The 25,662-nt window shown below is 36.1% G+C and overlaps 1 long non-coding RNA gene across 2 annotated transcripts in view; it reads left to right on the forward strand.

Annotated features, from left to right (window-relative positions):
* The window catches only part of LOC107977876, a 110,427-nt gene that overhangs the window by 16,985 nt on the left and 67,780 nt on the right, over nt 1-25,662 (forward strand). Inside the window, exon 4 of one of the 2 annotated variants that reach the window (XR_003483279.2) lies at nt 15,528-16,984. The exons of the other annotated variant lie outside the window; for it this stretch is intronic. This is a non-coding gene — a long non-coding RNA (uncharacterized LOC107977876). Of the gene's footprint in view, nt 1-15,527; nt 16,985-25,662 lie in introns of those variants that run through there. 2 annotated transcript variants of the gene reach the window in all.

The raw sequence follows: 25,662 nt of genomic DNA on the forward strand, positions 1-25,662 counted from the left end.
TGTGCTATTGTCAGTTTTACTACATCTACAATCATCATATTTCCTGAAAAACAACTAATTTTCAAATAGGAATTTTAAACTTGTTGAATAGAAGCCAACCAAAAAAGAACACAAATTCCAAAATTCAAATTCTGTATTTTGGAGGAAAACACGTTAGTAGAAACAATACAATGTCACATACAAAGACGTTTTAAGGTAATAGATGTAAAAACTTTCTTTTCTAAACAATGGTGAATAATTTTGTATTCCATAGCCATATTTAAACAGAAATTAATTATAATTGATGAAGCAGTATAAATTAAGTAAGTCATAAAATGTACTTGAAAACCATTATGAAGCAATGTTTTATTTTAGAAAGAAAGAGCTGTGATTTTGGGGAAGGCCCTGGCACTGGGACCAGGACCTAACCCTGGGCCTTGAACTGGCTTGTTGGAACCATTTCCCTATGCTGGGATATTTTGCTCAGCCTAGAGGCAGGGGGAGGGGCTTGGTCCTGCCACAACCTGGTATGCCCCACTTTAGACTCCCTAAGGAAGGGCTTACCCCCCCTGAAGAGTGGATGGGGGTGAAAAGGGGAGATGTAGAAGGAATAGGAGAAGGGGAGGTAGGGAAACTGGGGTTGGGATGTAAAATGAAAAGTAATTTTTAAATAAAAATTAATTAAAAATAAAAGAAGGAAAGATCTGTGATTTAAACTCAAGATATCATTGTTAGAAATCCAAGCAAATTCCTGAACCTTCAAGTATTTTCTTCCTGCTTCATCTAAAAATCAGTGTTTTCCTTTAGTTAATAGAAAACTTAGATATTTTAGAAGAATAATTTGGTACTGTGGATATGGATTAGTGGGCAAGAGTGTATATTTTGAAATCAAGAAGATCTGAGTTCAAATTCTAGCAACATAAAAAAGTCAGGCATGTATGTGTGTGCATGCACATGTACCTGTGTTGATGGACATGTACGTTGGTTCCATTACTTGGCCACTATGAATAGTGCAGATATAATAATATCTCCATGCTATGTTGATACAGTGTCTCTTTGGTATATTCAATATATCCAGTAGTAACATATGACAGGCTCATATGACAGTTCAATTCTGTTTTAGTGTTTTGGGAAAACCTCTATTTCCATATGGCTGTACAAGTCTGTATTTTCAGCTGTGGTGTATAGTATTCATCCCCATAATGTAGTTTCAACCCTAAGATTTTTGTTTTGCTTTGTGTTGAGATATTCATGTTATATGGTAAGGCTAGCTACAAACTCATGGTGATCCTTCTGCTTTTGTCCATTTCATGCTGGGATTACACGTTAACCCCAACATGTCCAGCCTCTTTTATATTTTTATCAGGAGCATAAGGTATCATACATCATTCAATCACTTCTTGGCATACATCATGGCATTGTTAGGAGTTTTTAAGTATCACTTACTGTTCCATAACAAAGAAAATTGACAAATTTTCTAAATACTTATTTTATTTCTGACCTTGTTCCCTAAAGTTGCTTGGACTTGGAATATCCCCTGAAGTTCCATATGTTTGAGTTTTCATGCCCAGCTGATGTCTATAGGGAATGATGGTGGAATCATTAGTGGTCATGCCTGTAGAAGGAAATTAATTCACTGGGAATATGTTCTTTTTTTTTTTTTTGGGTTTTTTGAGACAGGGTTTCTCTGTGGCTTTGGAGGCTGTCCTGGAACTAGCTCTTGTAGACCAGGCTGGTCTCGAACTCACAGAGATCCGCCTGCCTCTGCCACCCGAGTGCTGGGATTAAAGGCGTGTGCCACCACCATCCAGCTTGGGAATATGTTTTTGAAAGTGATCCTGGAGTCCTGGTCCAGTACTGCTTCTCCATTTACATCCCAGCAGCCATGAGATGAATAGACTCTTCAGTTGTCCATTTCTACTACAGGCTATCACAGGCTCAAAATCAGTAAAGCATGAACTGAAAGTGAACTACAGCCCCAAATAAGCTTTTCCTTCTTGTACACTAATGATTTTAGGTATCTTATTACAGAGGAATAAAGATGCTTAAGGTCTCCATTAACATATGTGTGACATTCTAGGAATATTGTTCATCATCTGGAAATGCAAAATTCACATTTACAGATTTGTTGCCAGATTGTTTTGTGGCAAGATAAGGTTATCAATAATCACTTCTTAATATGTTTCAGTAAATAATGTTGAAATCTTACCTGATTTAGGAGAATTAGAAAGACAGAAATGACTTAAAAATTTGAGGACAAGAAAACTCACACTTAGTCAATTATTCATAAGCACAAATAGACCAATATATAGATTTCCTGTGTGAAACCAGAAAGATATATAAAAAGAAATGTTAAGATGAATAAATTGATATGCAACTGGTAAATAGAATTACTTGGAGAAAATAATTTCTTTTTCATTAGATTAGAAAAGCATAAAATTAAAAAAAATATGAAATTAAAATTATTGCATTTACTTACTGGGCACTGGGGGCATTGCATGTTGAGGTCAAAGCACAACTTGTGGTCATCACTTCTGTCTTTGTACCTTGTGAATTTGGCGTACTGAACTCAGGCTTGTTGGGAAGCGACTTTATCCAGTGAACCATCCCATGGTCTCATGACATAAATTTCTGTTTAAAATATAGAAACAATGATACAAGTTCCATCTCTACATAATTGTCTAAAGAGCCAGAAACTCATTTTTTCACCCTAGACTTTAATATCATTCCTAGAACACACCCCGCACTAGAGTGTATTCTACCAATTTCCAACTTACATACTCACTTCAGATTTATTATTCAGAATAATGAGGCAGAAATTATTTTCATGAAATAAGTTACATAATGTCATGAGTACTCACTTTTTCAGAAAAGTTCACCCATCAATTGCATAATAATGATGATGATGATGAGAATGTGTTGTGTTTGTGTATGACACGCACACACACACACACACACACACACACACAGAGAGAGAGAGAGAGAGAGAGAGAGAGAGAGAGAGACAGAGAGAGGCAGAGAGTCAAAGAGAGAAAAAGAGAGAGAGTTGAATAGAATAATCAGTGATGAGAGATGCTGTAGAGCTCAGGAAAGCAATTCAGTAATTCACACTGGCTAGTTTTTATTGTCAGGGATTAGCATAACTGGCTGTCTTAACTTGGCGTGTCACATAGTCAGCATGTGCAAGCGATTGGTAACTCTATAAAGGTGAAGCTTGCAGCAGACCCCTTGCATATGATCAATGGTTATTTTAAAATTACAAGCTGGAAATGATCACCCACATGATCCATTAGACTTTCGGCCTTCTTCCTAAATGCTTTTAGAAATGGGAAGGGCAGCATATTAATTCTCGCTGATATTTCATTATTTTCTTGTCACTCGTTTCATTAGTTATACACTATTCCACATTGGTGTCAATGACACAAAGCTAATTTCTTGACACACACTCTTTTATGGCCCTCATGAATTGTACTCATTATGGAAAACGGGCTGAATTTTTTATTGGTTTATTCTCAATGAATGATTATATTGAAATAATTCACTTTGTTGCCAAGATATTACTTCCCCAGAAGGATGTGAATTCCTGAAGATATTACTTGAGGGGAATCCAATTTTACAGTATTTGATAGGCAATGCATGTGAATAATGCAGTCACTGTAGTCATGGAAATCCATCTTCAATACTACCTTCAACATGAAGGAAATTTGTACGCTGTAATTTAAAGGCATTATATAGTTTAAGTATCAACAGAAAGAATATTTAACTGAACAGAAGTATCCAAAGTATTTGTCATGAATTTTCCTAAAATATATAAACAAAATATAGCTATAAAATGTTTAAAAAGTCCCCAAATTTCTAAAACTACAATTCCTTAAAACCTATAAATACAAATTATATTATTACATATTGAATAGTATAATACATACAGATTATGCTAAAATAAGCATGTTCTTTATAACTTGACATGTGTTTAAATAAAAATAACTTTTGACTATATAGTTGCAATATGCCATATTGAAAGGATGCTATATTTCTGTATTGCAGATTGTATGCTTTGTTTGGATTAGCTTGATTGTGTTAACCTGTGGTGCCTGAAAGGAAACCCAGAGCCTGTTCCATGCTAGGCAAGGGCTCAGTCATGGAATTATACCTAACCAGACATACTCATTTTATTATTAATAGTGCTTTTGATTGACAGATCAGAATAGTATGCAGGTATTGGTTACAATGTTGTGTTTTTTTAAATGTATGCAATTGTTAACGATTAAATTATATGTAAGAACTGAGGTCAGAATGTGGGGAACAATTAGGCTAATTCACATACTTAGTTGTCACAAAAGTGTCATAATTATCTCCTCCTTTACCCATTCTCAAAGAGTACACCACCTCATCACTGAGATATATGTGAACCCCACACCCCATCAGTGAACCACAGAGAGGAAAATCCATATAAACCCTATTCTTTCTTTCTTTCTTTCTTTCTTTCTTTCTTTCTTTCTTTCTTTCTTTCTTTCTTTCTTTCTTTCTTCCTCTCTCTCTCTCTCTCTCTCTCTCTCTCTCTCTCTCTTTCTCCCTCTCTCTCTCTCTCTCTCTCTGTGTGTGTGTGTGTGTGTGTGTGTGTGTGTGTGTGTGTGTGTGTGTGTGTGTGTGTGTGTGTAATGTATATGTGTAGGGTGTGTGTTTGACTGTGGTGTCATGGGACTCTAGCTACCATATTTCTTGACACAGGATCTCTCAGTTATCTGCAACTTTCCATGTCTGGTAGGTTGAGCCTGACTGACTGAGATCTCTAGGGATCTTCCCATCTCTGCTACCTAAAACTGGGTTATAAGCATGTGTTATCATGCTCAGATATATATTAGGTGGGTAGTAGTAGTTGAATTAGAAGGCAAGTACTTTATCCATTGAGGCATCTCTCTAGCCACTCACTGTGTTTTTGAGTTATTTATTATTTAAAGACGAATCTTATGAATTTGGTAAGTCATTTTGATTTTGGCTTTATTGACTCACTATAATGTTCGTATATTCTTTTGGAAATAAGTATCTGAAGTTTTTTTTTTTAAAGAGCTGAGCTATAAATGTATTTCCATGACCAAAATATCGACATGTTCTATTGTTGGAGAATATTCCTGGAACCCAAATTTTAGCACTATCAGTGCTTGAATGAGGCTTACTTTTTCTGATTCACTTTTGCCAATATGTTGTTATTTCTAAATGCAAAACTTATATGAATGTTTTTGCCTTTGCAAAACCATAAACAAAGACAAAGACTTTAAATCTTTTTGGCAATTTCAAACTACTTATTTAAAAAGTTACATAGATTTTCTTTCAAAGAGTGGACAGTACCACCACTCTCTATGACAGTAACACCATTTCTCTGTGACTGAGTCATTAAATTTTCTCAACAGAAGTAGGGGTCTTTCATATATATATATATATATATATATATATATATATATATATATATATATGGTACATTTGGTTATTTATTGTGTGCATGTGCACATGTAGGTATTTGTGATATGGTAAATATGTAGATGTCAGAGGACATGTTGTAATTGGGTCAGTTCTTCCTTTCACTATGTGGATTCAGGGGATTGAACTCAGATACTCAAACTTGGCGGCCAAAACCTTTATCCATGGTGCCATCTGTTCATCACCCTATTTTCTTTATATTGAGAATGCACATTATTCAGGTACATCTATTTGTCTGAATTTTAAACTGGGTTTTTGTCACAAGGTAGGCAAGAGTACTTAGTACAATTGTGAAATAAGAGATATAGTTTAGCCCTGGGCTGTATCGGAGCCTTATGTATGTAACAGATTGGGGACTAATTATTTGGTTTATATTTCAAAGTGGTATTGTGAGGAAGAAGAGAAATGCTATGGAGGAAATGTTTTTTCCATTAATAATGTTTTTTAGGAATCTTATTTTCATCTATTAATATCATCCACAGCTCACCAAATACTCTCTTATGTGAAAATAATGCCAACACAGACATTATAGCAGTACTTATAGTCAGAGTCTAATTTGTGTTCAGAAGCAGAAGAATCTTCCTGTTATTGGTAAGCAATTTACCTTTGGGAGCTGGAGATATTTCCTGAACAAATCTCATTTGTAGCATAGAAATGAATACCATCATTGTTATGAGACTTAGAAATGCTGCATAAAATGAGTAGCATGGTGGATATCACATGTGTTGGTAATATGTTGAAAATTTCCATGGTGCATTTAGCTATGGATTTTAAATGGTGTTTAAAAAGCAACACAATGAAGACATTTGCAATATCTTCCCTCTATAAAAATCTAAAAATATAATAGCAATTTTTAAGAGTGCCCTAATCAGGGCTAATTGGCTGGAAAGCAAAAAGATCTGAGTTCAATTTCTGGAAACAATAACCCCCAACCCCCACCAAAAGGAAAAAAAAAAACAATGGGCTGGTGAATTAGCCGGTTTAGCCTAATTTGAGAACTCCAGGTGCAATGAAAGAGTCAGTCTCAAAGGAGGCAATAACATGTGTTATCATGACATGTGAGGTTATCCTTTGTTCTCTACATACAACTCCCACTAGTTGGGTCACCATTTACAACAGATTGGGTACTAACATGGAGAGGGGAGTTGCCTGTAGCTTGAAGCTTTTCTGTGTCCTGCCTGGTCCTGAAGCCGCTTATAAAGTAACCACGCAGAGTCTTAATATTAATTATAATTGTTTGGCGGATTGCTCAGGATTATTATGAACTAGCTCTTACATGTAAATTAACCCATTTTATTAGTCTACATTTTACCATGAGGCCTGTGGTTTGCTAACTCACATCTTGCTTCCATGGTGGCTGCTGGTGGCTGCCTCAACTTTGCCATCTTTCTCAATGCATCTTTGCTTGGATTTCCCACATAGCTATATTCTGTCCTGCCATAGGCCAAAAGAGCTTTACTCATCAGCCAATGAAGGCAACACATATTTGCAGCACATAGAAGGGCATCCCACATCAGTTGGGCACACAATCCTACCAGTAATTGTGGAGCTATTGCAAGTGTTAGCTAGAGAGAGAGCAAGAGAGCAAGAGAGAGCAAGAAGAGAGAGAGAGAGAGAGAGAGAGAGAGAGAGAGAGAGAGAGAGAGAGAGAGAGAGAGAGAGAGAGTGTGTCTGAGAGTGCAATTCCTGGTATGACATGTCAATTCTCTTCATTGGAAGTTCACACATCAAAAATGTATTTTTCAACACAAATCAGCATGATAGACTAAAAACCAAATATGACACAGCTTTGTGGGAAGAGGATGAGGAAAATCCAAATATGTATGAAATTCTCAAAGAAATAATAGAACAAACAGTAACGAGACTTAACACATTCCCATTGCAAAACTGACTGCTACCAAACATCTACTTTGTGAAATGCTAAATTCACATTTAGCCCTTAATGTTACAGAAGTCTTTGGCCCATGTGTAGAAGGTAAGATCACCTGTTGAAGTAACCACAAAGGCAAATGTGAAGGGAGATGGATGTAGCTCAGTTGCAAAGTGATGTCTTAGCATTCACGAAGTACTCATTTTGATGCTCAGTACCACATAAACTAGGCCTGGTGAAGGGTGTCTGTAATCCAAGCACTTGGAGGGAAGGTACAGACAAGGAGATCAAAGTTCAAGGTTGTCTTTGGCTATATAGTAAGTTTGAGGATATATCAGTCCTTGTCTCAATATAGTCCAAAACAAGATAAAACTATGATAAAATTGAAGTATATACATGACCCTTTCTCCATTAAAAATGGTCATTCTTTCATATCAATGCAATACAAATACATTAATTTTTCCCATGGAGAAATTTAGTACACTAATTTTATGATTTTCCTAAAAACAACTGGGCTTGAAGTTTGTGTTTACCAAAAGACATTGTGATTCTTCTAAAACAAATCTGTTTCTAGGGCTCAGTAGGATTCCATAACATCTAACACTCTCATAAAGTAACATTAATTTGATTTAAGTATAAATGAATGCAAACAAGATTTTTCACCTTTTTTGATCACTTAGAAGTTTAAAACTAAAGGAGAGAAAACAGACTGCAAAATATTATTTAAGAGTGCATTTGTGTAATCATGAATTTGTAGACATGTTTAGGACCTATGGTGAGACAAAATAGATTTTTTATTTATTTATTTTCTCTTTAATATATAAATATTTTAGGGCCTAGAGACAAGTTATCAGGCAAAGGCACCTGCTGTTAAGCCTGAAAACTTAAGTTTGATCCATATATGCACATGGTGGAAGGAAAGAACAGACTCTCAAAAATTGTCTTCTGACACCAAACATGTGTGCATGGCCTATGACAGAAAATACTAATAAAAAATCCACAAGTGTAACAAATACATTTTCCATTTATCTAAATAATATGATCCAACTTCAAAGCATTTTATCACTTGGGAGAAACAGTAAGAAATCACCATAATAGCTGGAGCTATGATACATAATGTCAAGTATTTAAATACTCCTAATTACTTAACAGAAAATGATCCTTTTTTTCTAAACCTATTTTAACAGCTTAAGACAACAGAAAGAATTCCATTAACCATGAAACTGACTTTGTTGATCCTGCCAGGCTTTGGTGACTCCCTTCTAGAGCAGTATGGGGGGTAACTTGGGGGCTTATGTATTGGGAGTAGGAGGAGGGGGTGAGAAGGGGAACTGTGGTAGGGGAACTATGGTTGGTACGTGAAATGAATAAACAAACTGGAAAGATATAATAAATAATAAACATTGCAATATCATGCTATACTAAAATTAATGTTAAAACATCATATTTGTTATTGAATTACATACTATAATTAGAACTTTTCTTTTAAAATTGAATACAAAAAATAAAATGTTTTCATGTCTTTATCAGCACATTGCCGTGATTCTGCAAAGACCTGAATATCATTTCTATGCATATTAAACAACTTTCTCTGATACATTATATCTGTAGCTATTTAATGAATTATACCAACAGCTGACACAAAATATTGTCAGAATAATTGTAACATAATTCAGTTTTACATACCTTGTCTTATATTTGGTTAAATGTGCTAAATGAGAAATTGCATATGGAAAGTCATCAAAAATAACATGGACTGTTGTGAGCCTAGCCTTTAATGGCTGCGCTATCCCTCCAAAGACCCAGGATAGCCAAAATAGCCCTGTACAACAAAGGAACTTCACGAGGCATAACCATCCCTGACTTAAAGCTCTATTATATCTACCTACAGTAATAGAAGCAGCTTGGTATTGGCACAAAAAATACAGGTAGACCAATGGAATCAAATTGAAAACCCTGATATTAACTCACACACCTATGAACACGTGATCTTTGACAAAGAAGCAAAAACTATAAAATGGAAAGAAGAAATAATCTTCAACAAATGGTGCTGATATAGCTAGGTGCAGACATGTAGAATACTGCAGATAGATCCATACCTACCGCTTCCTGAACATAACCACAGTAGCACAGACACTGAGATTGTCAATTAATAAATGGGAACTCCTGAAAATAAGAAGCTTTTGTAAAGCAAAGGGTACAGTCAAATAGACTAAAAGGCAGCCCACAGAATGGTAAAGATCTTCACCACCCCCATATCTGACAGAGGACTGATTTCCAAAATACACAAAGAACTCAAGAAGCTAGTCACCGAAACACCAAATAATTCAACTAAAAAGTGGGGTATAGAACTAAACAGAGAATTCTTAATAGAGGAATCTAAAATGGCTGAAAGACACTTAAGAAAGTGCTCAAATTCTTTAGCCATCAGGAATTTGAAAATCAAAACAACTGTGAGATATCATCTTACACCTGTCAGGATGGCTAAAATAAAAAACACCAATGACTGTTTATACTGGAGAGGATGTAGGGAAAGGGGAATGCTTATCCATTGCTAGTGGGGGTACATATTGGAAATCAGTATGGCTGTTTCTCCAGAAAATGGGAACCAGAGACCCAGTAATTCTACTCTTGGGCATATACCCAAAGGATACACATTCATACAACAAGGACATCTGTTCAACTATGTTCTTAGCAGCATTATTTGTAATAACCAGAACCTGGAAGCAACTTACACGCCCTCAACCAAAGAATGGATACAGAAAACGTGGTGCATTTACACAAGGGAGTACTACTCAGTTGGGAAAAAAAAAAAACAATGGAATCTTGTAATTTACAGGCAAATGGATGGAACTAGAAGAAACCATCCTAAATGAGGTAACTCAGTCACACAAAGACAAATATAGTATGTACTCACTCATATATGGATTCTAGACATCCTGAAAAGGATTTCCAGCCTACAACCCATACCTCCAGAAGAGGCTAGGAAACAAGGAGGACCATAAGAAAGACATACATGGATCCCCAGTGAAGCAGAAAGGGGCAAGAACCCCTGAAAAATTGGGAAGTATGGGGAGAAGGGGGAGGGATGTAGGAAAAAGAGGAGGAGTGAAGTCGAGGGGGGAAGCACATGAGGGATCAGGAAGATTGAGTGTGGAGAGGAATAGAGGAGAACAAGAAAAGGGACACATCAATAAAGGGAGCCACTATAGGTTAAAAAAATAAAGAGAAATCTGCCACTAGGGAATTATACAGAGATCCAAATGTTGACCCCCTACTAGGACCCTAAGCAATAGTGGAGAGGCTACCTTATATGTCCTTCCCTTATAATGAGAATGATGACTGCCATAAATGCTATTCTAGAGCCTTCATTCAGTAGCTAATGGAAGCAGAAGCAGCTATCCATGTCCAAGCACTGAGCCAAACTCGTGGAATGCAGATTCAGAGAGGGAGGAGTGACCAACATAGGGGTCAAGACCATGCTGGGAAAATCCACAGAAACACCTGACCTGAGCAAGTGGGAACTCATGGACCCCAGTCTGACAGCTGGGGACCCAACATAGGACCAAACCAGGTCCCCTGACCATGGGTGTCAGTTAGGAGCACTGGACAGTCTATGGGGCCTCCGGCTGTGGAATCAGGATGCATCCCTAATGCAGGAATGGACTTCCGGAGCCCATTTCCCACGGAGGGATACTCTCTTAGCCTAGATACACAGGAGAGGGCTTAGACCCTGCCCCAAATGACTTGACAGAGTTTAATGATCTCTCATGGAAGGCCTCACCCTCCCTGGGGAGTGGATGGGGGAGTCATAGGGGTGTTGGGAGAATGGGAGGGAGAGGGAACTGGGATTGGTATGTAAAATAAGATTGTTTAAAATTTATATAAAATAATAAACCTTAGCTCAGAGATAGGTAAGTGAGAAATGAAAAACAAAAATAGCATGAACTGAACAAACAAATGGCTTACAGGAAGAATACAAACTTCTTAAAACTGTAAAATTTAAAGGCTTTCTTTTCCAGAACCTGGTAAAATACAGAATGATTATCTGTTAAGTGTAGTTTTGTTGGTTATTTGCAAAATTTTAACCTATAACTATTGAACACATCTAACACATGTGGTTGCTATAGTGTGCGAGTCCACATTCCTCCTCCTCCCCACTATTTCCAAATAACTACATGTGCAGGGTCAGTGAGAGGATCTACAGAAACCTGCATATATGTACATGTATGTTCTGCTGACTTTAGAGCATAGTGTGAAGACGGGCTATAGAAATGTGCATATGTGTCCATGCATGTTTTGCCACCTTTAGGGGATAGTGAGAAGAGGGGTTTTAGACATGTGCATACATGTCCATGTTCTGTTGACTTTAGTGTAATTTTTTTTTTTTTTGAATTTTTCGAGACAGAGTTTCTCTATGTAGTTTCGTAGACCAGACATGGCTAGAACTCACAGAGATCCACCTGCCTCTGCCTTCCAAGTGCTGGGATTAAAAGCATGTGCCACGACTGCCAGGCTGTGTGATAGATACTTTTTTAATAGTTGATTTCGCTTGCTTTTTTTTTTTTTTTGGTGTTTCAAGACAGGGATTTTGTGCAGCTTCAGAGGCTGTCCTGGAACTCACTCTGTAGACCAGGCTGGCCTCAAACTTAGAGATCCACCTGGCTCTGCCTCCTAAGTGCTGGGATTAAAGGCATGTGTTACCATCTCCCGGCCCCATTTTGCTTGATTGTTAATCCTTACCAGTTTCATGGGGGAAAATCAGGACTACTGTTAAGGTGTAATCTATACATTTGATCATCATGTGGCCCTGCCATCCAGGTTCAACAAGACTTCCTTGGGGATCTGTGACAATTCTGGGAATACAGAGTCCTAAGAAAATAGCTGTGATTGTCAGGGAAAAGAATCATGTTTTTGAAAAACTTGGAATAGCATTTTAAAAGTAAGGGAGATATGATTGTTCAACTGCATTGCTTTCATGATCACATAGCCAGTCTTTCATGTTTATAAGAAATGATTAGTTGCAAGAAATGATGCACCCATTCTCAAGAATTAAAATGCACAAATGTGTACATGTGTTGAATGTTTTCAATAGGAGATGAACAAAGCAAAAAGAATTTTAAGCCGCTTAGAAATAAAAGGCAGTTTGGAAATTTCATGGCTTATTACTTAAATAAGCTACTTTAAGCAAAAGGTCTTTTTTAATGTTTATTTTGTTAAATCTAGGTAGTCTGAATTTATTCATCTTAAACTTAAGCATGCAGCTAACAGTATCATTAATCATGTAATGTTAAGTGAACACAAACTCAGTACCTCTAACAATGACAAATGAAGAGAAAATACCTCACATTATAATGACAACAATGACTTTTAGAAGAAATATCACTAGAAAGAGAGCTGGAATTTACAACATGAAGCAATTAAGAGAGCTAAATTAAATCAACTTTGTTAGCCCGCCAGACTGAAGGAGTCCTTTCCCCTGACAAGTCTGGCTATTATTAAACCAGGCAATGAGTTTTGTGTGTTCATAGCTTAGCCTTCGGAAAGTGGGCAACTTGGGAAATGGAAAGATTTATTTGGGGAGTCTTTAGGGTTGACATTTAAATCTTTAAACACAATCAAGTGACAATACAAATATACAAATGCTTGGTTGTTAGAAGTTAAAAGCAATGCAAAATCCTTGGTGTATGTGTGTGTGTGTGTGTGTGTGTGTGTGTGTGTGTGTGTGTGTGTGTGTTTACATTTTGGACTTAACTCTTTTTACTTGCTTTCTGTCCTGTACCATCATATGCTACTAAAAGGATATCATGTATCATAAATCTTTTTACATATTACAAAACAGTAGAAACTCAAAACTAGGTTTCTTTTCTTTTCTTTGTTGTTGTTTTGTTTTGTTCTTTCAAGACAGTGTTTCTCCGTGTAGCTTTGGAGCCTGTCCTGGCGCTCTCTCTATGTAGACCAGGATGGCCTTGTACTCACAGAAATCTGTGGGTCTCTACCTCTGAAGTGTGGGGATTAAAGGTATGTTCCACCACAGCCTGGCCCATGTTTCTAATTTATTGTTCTATTATTGTCAAGTGTAGAAATCAGTTAAAAGGAGGAAGAGCTCATTTTTAATCTCTCTCTTTATCTATCTATCTATCTATCTATCTATCTACTTATCTATCTATCATCTATCTCTCTCTCTCGTGTGTGTGTGTGTGTGTGTGTGTGTGTGTGTGTGTGTGTGTGCCCACACACTCATGCCCTTTCATATATTCTTCAAGTATTGACCTTTAACTTGCACATTGTTTGAGAGTCTCTTAGATTTTTACTACTGCATATGCTGACAAAACTGGTCCCTGAGCTTCAGGATATTCTCCTGTCTCTCCACAGTAGGCTCAGATATGGAAGCCAGTTTAACAGGTGCTGGAATATCTGCACTCAGTTCCCTATTGCTTGCACAGTAAACACTTCACTCACTCAGCAATCTTCCCTGCTTGCATTTTTCTGTTAAATGTAAATTTTCAGGCTAATCTGTTTTGTTCTTTGTATTTGCCTCACTTGAGAAAAAAAAATCCTCTGAAGATTCTAAATCCTAATTTTATATGATTACAAAAATCACCTCATCCTAACAATTATAATAGAAGCAATTGATTACAAAGATGACTTTTTGGTTGCAATATGAGGAAGCATTTAAAAATCTAATGAAAAGAAAATAAAGTGCTTCAGGAATTTGCCACTAAACTTTTCAAGCAAAAGAAAGAAAATATATGTAGTCTCTCGATAACAGATTAATTGTGAGGGATTATAGGTCTTGTTTCCCATATAAGCAGGAGGCAGATTTACATAAAAGACAGACATAAAGCACAACAGCACTCAGAAAAATGCAAGGTGTAAATCAGAGCATCACACATAATTGTGAATTTTATTTCAAGTAAAGATTTGCTTAAGGAAAATAGGTGAAATTACTTTGAGTGACAAAAATTTATTTAACATATGATATCTAAACATATTGTTCATTTGTTATGCCAGCTATCAAAACTTTGATTTTATTTTTAATTTTCAACTATAACTAAATCATTCCTACTCAATGTAATATGACATATGATAATACAATTTTGGCATGTCTTCAGGTTTGATCTGTAGCAGTCTGACTGACATGATAAACATGTTTATTTTCTCTAAAGATTCTTAAACTTGTCTTAACAACTTGTCTTGGAAGGTTGGAATTTTTAACTCTGCTAAGTAGACAGCTGCTCAGTCTTTAGAAACCTGTAAGACACAGAAGTTTCCCTAAATTACTCCCAATTCTTCTTTTATAAAACTGTAGTGAAAAACCTTATTGTTCCTTTTGTGGTAAAATCCTGTGTATGTTGGTGGCCAGGAACTTGAGTGTGAGGCAAAGATTTGCCCCTGAAACGCAATTTCCAGGAAGGATGTAGGATTGGCATGGTACATCTGAGGCTTGAAGATGTCCCTTTCATGATTCCTGAGTTCAGGCCATGAAGCTGAAATGTGTACTATGTGTCAAGCAGATACTGAATGTGCACCACAGTGGGAACACAAAGTAGGGTTTCATGACTCCTCATGGAAAGAATTTATGTAAGGTGCTTGATAAAAGATATCATTTAGCATAACCTGCTGCTGCCAGAGAGCAGGATCCCTCATCCAAAAGGGGTAAAGGTGAATAAGGAGTTTCAATAGTTGATGTTATAACCAAGCCTTCTTGAACTATTTAATTCTAAGTCCTATGGCTAAATGTAGAGTGTTAATGTGTAACATAAGTCTATAGGTTATAATAGTGCATTATAGTTTGCTGATTGTCATGTATATTGAGATATGTAAATCTAAATATCAGTTTGTATATCATAATATATAGATGTGTATGAATGTGTATACGTGGAGGCCAGATTCTGCCTTGTGTGCAGTACATGTAATTTGCCTTTGGAAACAGAATCTATCATTTTACCTGGAATTCAGTATTTAGGGTAAGATGGCTGGCTAGTGTGTCCCAGGACTCCATTAGGTTCTGCTTCCTCAGAACTCTTATTACAAGCAAGCACATGCTTTTTATGTGGATTCTAGGAGTTGAATATATGTCCTTACACTTTCATTTCAAGCATATACAAATGGGGCCTCTTTCCAGGACAATTTTTCAAAAGAAAAGAATTACACAGAACAGTGAAGTACTAAGATATGATCTCTATCATTGAATATTTAGGTTCTCTGACAAGGAAGATACTACTATCTTGGCAATCCTGTACCATTAATGCAGGTGACTAAACTGATACAGACGGGAATTTTCATCAAATGGGACACAGTACAATCAAGTCCTGCTTGAGTATGGAAGGCTATGGCAACTGTTTCTGACCTCAGAACTCACCACACCATATGGAAGACAATCACTGAAATGTTTTCTCCCATGAGCATGGTGATTCTCTCTCTCTCTCTCTCTTTCTCTCTCTCTCTCTCTCTCTCTCTATATATATATATATATATATATATATATATATGAGAAACATTTGTGATTTTTCTTTTAAATATAAACATAAATACAAAGTTAGTTCACCTTTTTAATAAAAGTATATTGTTGGACAATTTAACATAAGCTTTCAGCTCCACAGAGGGTCAGCTTTAATTAAAGCAAACCTGGAATGAAGTCATTTGAGTATAAAAGCATTTTACATAGTCTGTATGTTATGCATCATTTTTTTCCTCATGCTAACTAAAGAACGGAAGTATTTACTTCCAGGGAACTAAACCAAGGATATATTTCTTGCTATTCAATTTTTTATGAATAACTTACTTCAAATTTTGACTCTTCTTCATTTATAAGTGACAGATAAATTTTATTACATTTTTCCTGCCATTCAAAGCAAAATATTAAAGATACTTCTTGCCATCAAATTCACTCTACAAAAATGTATTTATATATAGTTTGCAATTTCTAGGCTCAAGGGAATTACTAAGTATAAAATATTTTTCATGGAAATACTAGTGTATAAAAGCATGTGTTACAGTTTTCTGTTAAAATAAATATGGCATTAAATTTTTCTTTTACAGTAATAAAGAGCAATATCTGATGTTATGACAAATAGAAAATGTCCTTCACAGGCTCACGTGCTAAACAATTGGTGTCTTTCTAGGTGTTATATTTGTAGGTGGTTGAGACTTAGTAGGTGGGTACTAGTTGAAGGAAGTAGGTCATTTAGGAGAATGATTTTGGGGCTGACTATTACTCTGGTCCCTTCCTGTGTCATTCTTTACTTTCTGGTTCCCATGAAGTAGAGATTCTCCTTCATTGTATTCTCCTACTGTTCTGACATTATACTTCATCATACGTCCAGTATTAGCAGAGTCAATGGCTACAGAATGAAACCTCTGAAAGCACGAGCCAAAACAAATCCTTCTTCCCCTCATGCTGTGATCAGGTATTAGGCCACAGCATGGAAAATCTAGCACACCTGCTTTTATACTATTTTTAGAGATGACAATGCATTTTAACGGTTATCTTCTGTAAATGTTTATTATGACAGACTGTGAGGCAATCAGGGAACACCCAAAGTTTCTATACTGACATATTTGTAGAGCTTTGCATATTAAATGGTGTGATGTATGGAATGGATACAGATATGCTTGGACTATGAAGGAGGTTACTCTGAATATTTCATAAAGATATGAAAGACATGGTAAGAATATTTATTATATATATATATATATATATATATATATATATATATGGATGTGGTTGGTGAATTAGGAGTTAGACAAGCTAACATTGTCTTCATTGATATTTTTTATTATATTTGATGTCAATTTTCTGTTTGCTTAAACTAGTATAGTGTCTTACAGCCCACACATTCTGATGGAAACAGATAGATAAAAGATTAAACAAATTAAAACTTATAGGAGGAAATATTTTTAATGACTCAGAAAGTAAATGAACAGTAGATTCATATTTTACCACTTTGTGAGTGATATAATGACCTGGGGGAGCTTACCTAAGTTTTTTTCCTCCTGCTTAATATTGGTATTGCCCCCATAGAGTTACAATATATTTAATGTAATAATCTGTATAAAGGTCTTAGAATACCTGCCATAGAGTTCATGAAGTTGCCTCTCAGGGATTGCATATTTGTCTAATCAGTTGGATCCCTTTAACTGTGGGAGGAAGAGCTTACTGGTAACAAATAGATGAAAGGAAAGTGAAAAAGCTGATTATATAATGTCATGCATAATTTTCTTGACATATTCTTCCTGCAAATTCCCCTTGCTGCTTGGTTAAAGAGAAAGGCCATACTAAAAAATACCTAGTGGCGACCGGGCATTGGTGGCGCTCGCCTTTAATCCCAACACTTGGGAGGCAGAGGCAGGCGGATCTCTATGAGTTCGAGGCCAGCCTGGTCTCCAAAGAGAGTGCCAGGATAGGCTCCAAAGCTACACAGAGAAACCCTGTCTTGAAAAACAAACAAACAAAAAATACCAAGTGGCAAAAGATACTGATAGCATCTAAGAAGTGTATACATGTGTGATAGCTAGGACAGATCACAGTTCTGTAATCATAGGGGATAAATGCTCCCAAAATCCTAAATGAGCTTGGAAATGGAATCCCCTATTTATCCTTCATATAGGACTGCAGCCCAGTTTCCACATCTACCACAACCTGAATGACCCTTAACGGAGAATCAACAACCTCTGCCTGCACTCTTAATTCATAGTAGTAGCAGATGTGTGTTGTTTTCAAGGTCTCCATTTGGTCGATAATACAGGGGAGCAATTGAAATTGAACATTTCTTGGTTACTCCAAGAGTGTCCTACAACAATACTTAATTATTTAAATTATAAAAAGCAAAAGTATGATCTAAAATCTTAGTTATCATTTAAGATACATGGACTCTGGTAAACAAAGTTAAAGTCAAAAATATAAAATATAGTAGAGATTTTCAGCTTTCTAATGGTTGCGTTTATGGGGGCACTTTGGGTAGTCTAACAGCAGTCACTCATAGATGATGCTTCCAAAATTAAATATTCCAGCCTCAGGAATGCCTTTGTTGTTTTTTATCTCTTTCCTAATACTATTTTTGAATTTCTCATCCATTTAAAACTTTTTAAATGGAATGTGTTCACAGGACACTTGTTGAATCTTCCTCTCAGGCTCAGAGTCATCAGCTGGAATGATACTGAGAGACTGGGTTTGAAAATTTAGATTAAATATGCATGATTCTGTGAATTTTCCCTTACTCAATATTTATTTGTAACATGCCCAGTATAAAAGGACAATGCATTCTCAAGCTCTCCATAAGAATGACCTTGAATATTGCACTGGAATCAAAACAATAGAATAATGGCATGTGATTTCAAGTCTCACCTAATAACCTTCCCACTTTAAACATACATGCTAATTGGAAAACAAAGCCTACTATAACTACATTCCAGGTATGTGGTGAAAGATATCCCATCTATATTGCCTACCTATGTGGCCACGTTATTTCTAACAAATCACAATTTACTAAGGGAAGGTGTGGAAGGAAACATCAGATAACATGCTGACAATCATAGCTTTTGTTTAGGTAAATCTCTACGTGTTTGCAACAATGCTGGCATCATGTTTAGCTGACACTTGGTTCAGCAAAGATGGATTTTTTCCTACTCAAGTTTATTACTTTCATCGTTATCCACTTGAGTAACTGTGTTTCTATAGCAATTTTGGTCATGTCATTGGACATAGTTAAGTAAGACAGGCTGATTGGGGCCTTTTCATGTTTCTTACTATGGGTAATTGCTATTTCTACAAATGTCAAAAATTGCCATGTTTTCACAGAGCTGTGAACAACATTGTCAACTCAAGGGCAGCAAGATGTGAAGACTATTTCAAAGCCTTATGAGTGTTTATTCAGGAATGAAAAATAAGAGTCCATGTTTAATACTCAGAATTCTCCCTTATAAATCTAGGAGTCATGAATTGTAGCTGCTTATTAATGCAATGGCTCTATAGAGTGACTACAATAGGCTCACAATACTTGAAGAATACATGTATGACTTTAATTCTTCAAGAGACTGTTAGTTATACCAAGATAATAACCTAAACCAAAGTGACATTTTCAGTAGGCATCTGTGTTAAAAGCTTTTCCTTTGGAATGAGATTGTATATTAAAGAGGAGTGTGTTGAGTGGCCATATGTTCATAAAGAAACTATAATAAAGGCCAAACATTAATTGAGAATACATTCCTGTTAGAATGTTGTTGAAACAATACAAAGCTTCTGACACATTTATGTGGCTTGTTGATAAAACAACTATCCAATCAGCATAATTTAAACATTTATTGGATGCTTTTGGATATGCTCTAATATCCAGTAAAATTTAATTTCTCTCCCATATCATTGAAGATGAAGAAAATCTTCTTTAGGTCTAGATGAAAAGATAGACAGACAACATGTTCACGTTGAAAAGAAAGGATGTAAGGAGCTTTCTTAGAATCTTCCTGTAGCTACCAGGAAGGTGTGCCTCTGAGGCTCAGTCACCAATCACAGTCTTAGCTGTGGCTGACTTACCAGGTGAGTCCTGCTTCCAGAGACCTGCCTTTCAGCAGGATAGATAAACAATGAGCAATAATACTAAAGAGAAAGGAATGACAGAGGTGTCAGGTATTTACTTTTGTTGTATAAATGTAAGAAATAGATATGTAGGGTGGGAAGATTGCTCAATGGTTAGGAACATTTTCTGTTCTTGTAGAGAATCTGAGTTAGGGTGACTTTCAGCTGCCAGTACTTCCAGCTCCAGGAGATTCTACCATTTCTGGGTACTTACACAGATAAGGCATAAACACATATAAGGCCACATATAAAACTGATTTTTAAAAAGATGCAAAGTATTAAGGTGAATTGAAGATGGAATTAGCCAGTGCTGAGTTGATGGATGAAATTCGAGAAGATAGGTCATGTTGTATCTGTAAGTATTCTTCAAAGGTCTGAGAATGAAGATTTCCTCTATAGCTCAAGTCATTGCTGAGAAATACTTCTTATATTTTAATTTAATTTAGAGCCAATCTTATTTTGCGTATCAATCCCAGTTCCCTCTCCCTAGATGAGGCCAAGTAGGGCCATTTCTGGTCATTGTGGACATGCCCTTGAAGGGAGAGATGGGACACATGGTTCTCTTTATTTTCCTCATTCTTGACTATGAGATGAAAACCCAGCCACAGAACCCAGCCAAAAGGTCTGGTTTCCTACAGACCCCAAAATAAATGGAATCAAATTACCATGGACTGCATTCATATGCAAAAGAAAAATCACTTTCCTCCAAATTTAGAGTCAAAATAAACCTGTCCTTATTGTATTGTATTTGTTGCAATAATGGACAGCTTGTAAGCACACTAGTATCTGAGGATGTGAGAAAGAAGGGGATATTGGCTGTGAGACTTTTCCAGAAAGATGATGCTTCATGGGATTGTTAATGTTGAGCCTTCTATTCAGAAGCACAATGAGTGGAAGTATGCAGAAACATTTCTCAGTGTTGGAGAACTCCTGGCTCTGTCTTTTCCCCCACACTCTCTGCTGGGAGACAGTAACATTCAGACTTGGGGCTCAAAGTAATGTTGCTATCCTAATCAGTTTTTCTATTGCTGTGAAAATGCCATTGTCAAAGACAAATTGTGGAAGAAAGGGTTTATTAATCTTACACATCCTGATCACAGTCCATCACAGAAGAAAGACAGGGCAAGAGCAGAAGATGGTTCCCAAAGCCTAAGATCCAGTATAGACAGGGAGTTATGCTGCTTACTGAATTGTTTTCCATGATTGGGTAGCTCTGTTTTAGATACAACTCAGGACAACCTGCCCAGGCATACCATCACCAGTAGAGGCCTGGAGCCTGCAACCCCCATAGACACATTAATCAAGTAGGTGCCACACAAACTTGCCTCTGCCGGAGGCATTTTCTCAGTTAAGGTTTTCTCTTTCCAGGTAGGACTCCAGCTTGTGTTGAGTTGACAAACTCACCAGCATATCCATTTAAGAATATTCCCCAAATTTATATATTCTATTGTAAACAATGACTTTGGCTTTTCTGGTACAGATATAGAGGATATAACATTCATTTTTTTTTTTTTTTGTTCTTTGAGACAGGGTTTCTCTGCATAGCTTTGGAGCCTATCCTGGCACTCTCTCTGGAGACCAGGCTGGCCTTGAACTCACAGAGATCTGCCTGCCTCTACCTCTTGAGTGCTGGGATTAAAGGCCATTGCCTGGAGATTTTATGGAATTTTAAATTAAATAGTTTCATAGTGAAGTCATATTATTCATGTCATGTATGCTTCTGCAGAGCTTAGAAAGAGCAGCAGCATTTGATTTTGTAGATGAACGTTTCTAGACCTTTGTCTAATATTTGTGTATTTGTTTTAAAACACTAAGTAGATAATAAACAATATTATTATAAATAAATAAAAATTTTCTAGGTATTTATAAGTTAAATACATTAAAATCTATTTATAAATCTAAATATTTATGTATGGGAATGAAAATTTCCTTAACATTTATTTAACCTTAAATGAATATAAATGTAAGTTACATAAAAGCATCTACTTATAAAAAATACAAGATTAAGCCAGTGGTTGTTGCAGGGCAAATGTATTATATAGTTTACAGGATATTAAGTTTTTATTGAGCAAGTATTGTCATTTTATATTTTATTAATTATTTTATGAAGTTATTTTTAATGAAGGAGCTGATAAATATGGAGAGGGTAGGGAGGTTAATAGCATGCAGGCTCCAAGAAAAGTGAAGAATTCATCCTTGAGCCTTCAGAGTAATTTAACATCAGAAGCTATAAGTGGAAAAATTCCATTAAATTTATTAAAGTATCTAAGACCTTATGAACCTCATGATAGGGAAGGATTTATTTTAAAAGTTTGCAAATATTAAAACAAAATAGTTAATAAAGTCAAAATAAACCAAGGACAAAAATTATGCTGGGCATAACTATGTTGCTTCCTTTTGTTTCTGTATAAACTTGACAAAATTTCAGTGATTCATGGCAAAAATAAAAGTTATTGTAGAGTTCTGAGCCAGACATTCTAAATGTGTCTCATTGTAGCAAAATCTACAGTGCTGCTGCTTTCTGCAGAGATTACAGCTGTGGCCTTTGTGACTTTGAGAGTGCCACTTATTGCATGTGTGTGTGTGTGTGTGTGTGTGTGTGTGTGTGTGTGTGTTACATGAAATTACACATATGTGTGCAAGTGCACTCACCTCTGTGTGAGGGCTTGTGGAGGCCATTGAATCTTCCACTATTGCTATCCAGCTTCTTTTTGGAACAGGGTCTCTCACTGAACCTGCAGCTGACTGGCCCCCAAGTTCCAGAGATAACCAACGTTCTCTTCCCTGGTGGGCTATAGACAGGTCATGAGACAACCACACCCTTCCTGAATTCTGGTTCTTTTTCTTTTTTATCAGGAGTGGAATGAAAACTGAAACAATTACCTGTCATCACAATGATGTATGTATACATAAACACAAACAGACATACACAAACAACTGAGATTGATCCCTCTGAAACCATGATCCAAACAACAACAACAAAATCTCTTCATATTTTCACGTAAAGTATTTTGCATTTAAAGACATATAGTTAATTCAGTGAATAGATAACTTTAATCTTTTATAACACATTCATGTATTTTGTCATATTTCTTATTTTATAGCCACAGAAAACACTGAGGAGGGAGTGGCTAATTACCTTAGTGGTTAGCAGTACTTTTTAGTATTGTAGAGGCCAACAGTTCACTTTCTGGATAGTACCCACTAATGGCTCAAGTTTCAGGAGATCTATTGCTCTCTTTTGGAATTCACAGATACTGCACACATGTGGTATATTTACATACATACATTTGTTACATACAAAACATACCAACAGAATAATTATTTTGAAGAAAAGAAAACGACTAATATGAGATAAGGTCAAACTTCATCATTTCAGATATGGACATTCATTTTCACATAGTCATTCCTTACAAATGTCTGCCCATTGTATTGTCTTGGTTTATTGTTGATATTAATAATGCATCTATTGCTGTCTATGTATATTGACTTTAACCCTCTGTAGTACTTGCTATTTTTGTTCTTTTTGTACACAACTTTCATTATACAGCTTTGCAGGATATTTAAAATCAATGATTCATCCAGAGTTTTACATACTATTTAGGGGATTTTGACTATTGTCTACTTTCCCAACTCCATCTTAGTAATAAAAGTTATATCTGGATTACTATAGTTTGTATTCAATGAAACATCTACATCACTTTGTTAGAGGAGAAATTTCAGGAATCTCAAAATATCCGAGACAGTCTACATTTATGTCTAGTCTCTTAGTGTAATTATTAAACATGTTCTCTTTTTATTTCCCTTATGATCCTATTTTGAATGACAAAACATTTGAACATCACTACTTCAGGTCACATAAGAGCAGTTGAAAAGAGTGACTTGGGAATTGAGTCTGTCAGAGAACTAGGGAACATCTATAATTCATGAGGTTATGTTCATTTATTCTTTCCTTCAGTTTTAACAAAGACAATGTTCTATTCCATTGTCTACTGTACTCTGATTTAATTCGGCTACTTCGATGGTTTAATCCTGCTCAGCAATTCTTGTTGTCTGAGGTAAGAGTGGACAGCACTGTTCTGTGTGGGAATTAAGCACACAAGGTTGTTGCTGCTGAAAACACCTTGTGCACAAATGATGTGTGCGGATGCCGAGTGAGCCTGACTTTCTGTACTTGTAATTAGACTTCTATCAATGGCATACTATTCTAAGATTTTTTTCTATTGTAAATAATCCTATGCTTGCTCCATCATCCATGCTCACTTCAAAAGATTTCAAGCATTTCTAGCTCTCTGTTGACTTCTTTCATTTTCTAAAGATAAGTTTATGAAAATATTCAACATCAAAATATCACATAAAATACGCAAACAAATGATTATTTTAGCACTCAAGGTATAGAGCCAACCATAGTGTTCATGATCAATAGATAAAACAAATGTACACATACACAATACATTTTTAAGTAATAAAGAACAAGTTATGACATTGTAAGAAATCTGATGCAACTGGAGAGAGTTATATCAAGAAATTAAACCAGTCTCAGAAAAAAAAAAAAAAAAAAAACCTGTGCAGAACCGACAGGAAAGTGACTGCTAAACTTACAAAACAAGATGGACAGTCCTGAAGGGATCCTGCTTCTTAGAAGAGTCTGCCAGACATTCTGCAGGACACAGGAAATTTGCTGACAGACTGGCAATGCAGGCAGACAGTTTAAAATTTCCTGCTTCACTGAGAAGCCTGCCAGACACACTGTGGCCTAGGGGCTGAAGATGAATGCTCCGGCATTACAGAGGAACTTCAGGTGACTGTCCAGGCAGCAGGATGTCTCTGTCAGATCTAGAGTTTATATATTATCCTTCTGTGGTCTTTGATGGAGTTGAAGACAGATAGTTATTGTTATAGTTTTCTCTAGTTATTATAAAAGATAAGCTACAGATAAGACTTTAGACTCACAAAAATAGGATAGATGATAGAATATTTTCTTTAAAATCTTGCTAAATGTTAATGAACTAAATACAGTACTATAATTCTTACTTGATAACTGTTTTGTTATATATTTTACTATGATAATGTAAAAAACCCTTCTTTTTATTTAGACAGAAAAGAGGAGATGATGGGGGAGGTCCTTCTGTGTATATGTTTGTCTTATTGATTGATAAATAAAGCAATGTTGGCCAATAGGGAAGCAAGTTAGGTGGGACTAGGAGAAAAGGAGGATTCTGGGAAATGTAGGAAAGGGAGAGAGTCGCCATGTGATCCCAGGAAGAGAGGACACATAAGGTCGGAGTCCTCTATAAGATAAGTCCTTATACAAATATATAGATTAGTAGCTATGGTTGATAGTAACACTAGGCTAGAAAATAAGAAATCTTAGTCATTGGCCAGCAGCATTGCAACTAATACAAGACTCTAGTGTTATTTGGGAGCCCTAAAACGGTGGCAGAACCCAGGCAGCTGGTGGAAAGAGTTATCATTACAAACCTGTTCCCAAGATTTTATATAGTCACATACAATTATATATGCACACAGGAATTTAAGGCAAATGAGACACTGCCAAGAGTTACATAAGTGACTAATGGGAAGGGAAGGAAGAGAAAGGGAATGAGCAAGGACTGTAAGGAACAAAGTTCTTTGTATAATCTATACTTGTATGAAAATGCATTTATGTAGCATGGTTCCACATATAAGAAAAATGTTCAATGAAAGGTAAAAATAGTAAGTTTACTTCTTACTTTTAATGTCACATTATCTCTGTTAGCAT

This window comes from Cricetulus griseus, chromosome 3 (assembly GCF_003668045.3).
Source record: "Cricetulus griseus strain 17A/GY chromosome 3, alternate assembly CriGri-PICRH-1.0, whole genome shotgun sequence".
In the NCBI taxonomy this organism is placed as follows: Eukaryota; Metazoa; Chordata; class Mammalia; order Rodentia; family Cricetidae; genus Cricetulus; species Cricetulus griseus.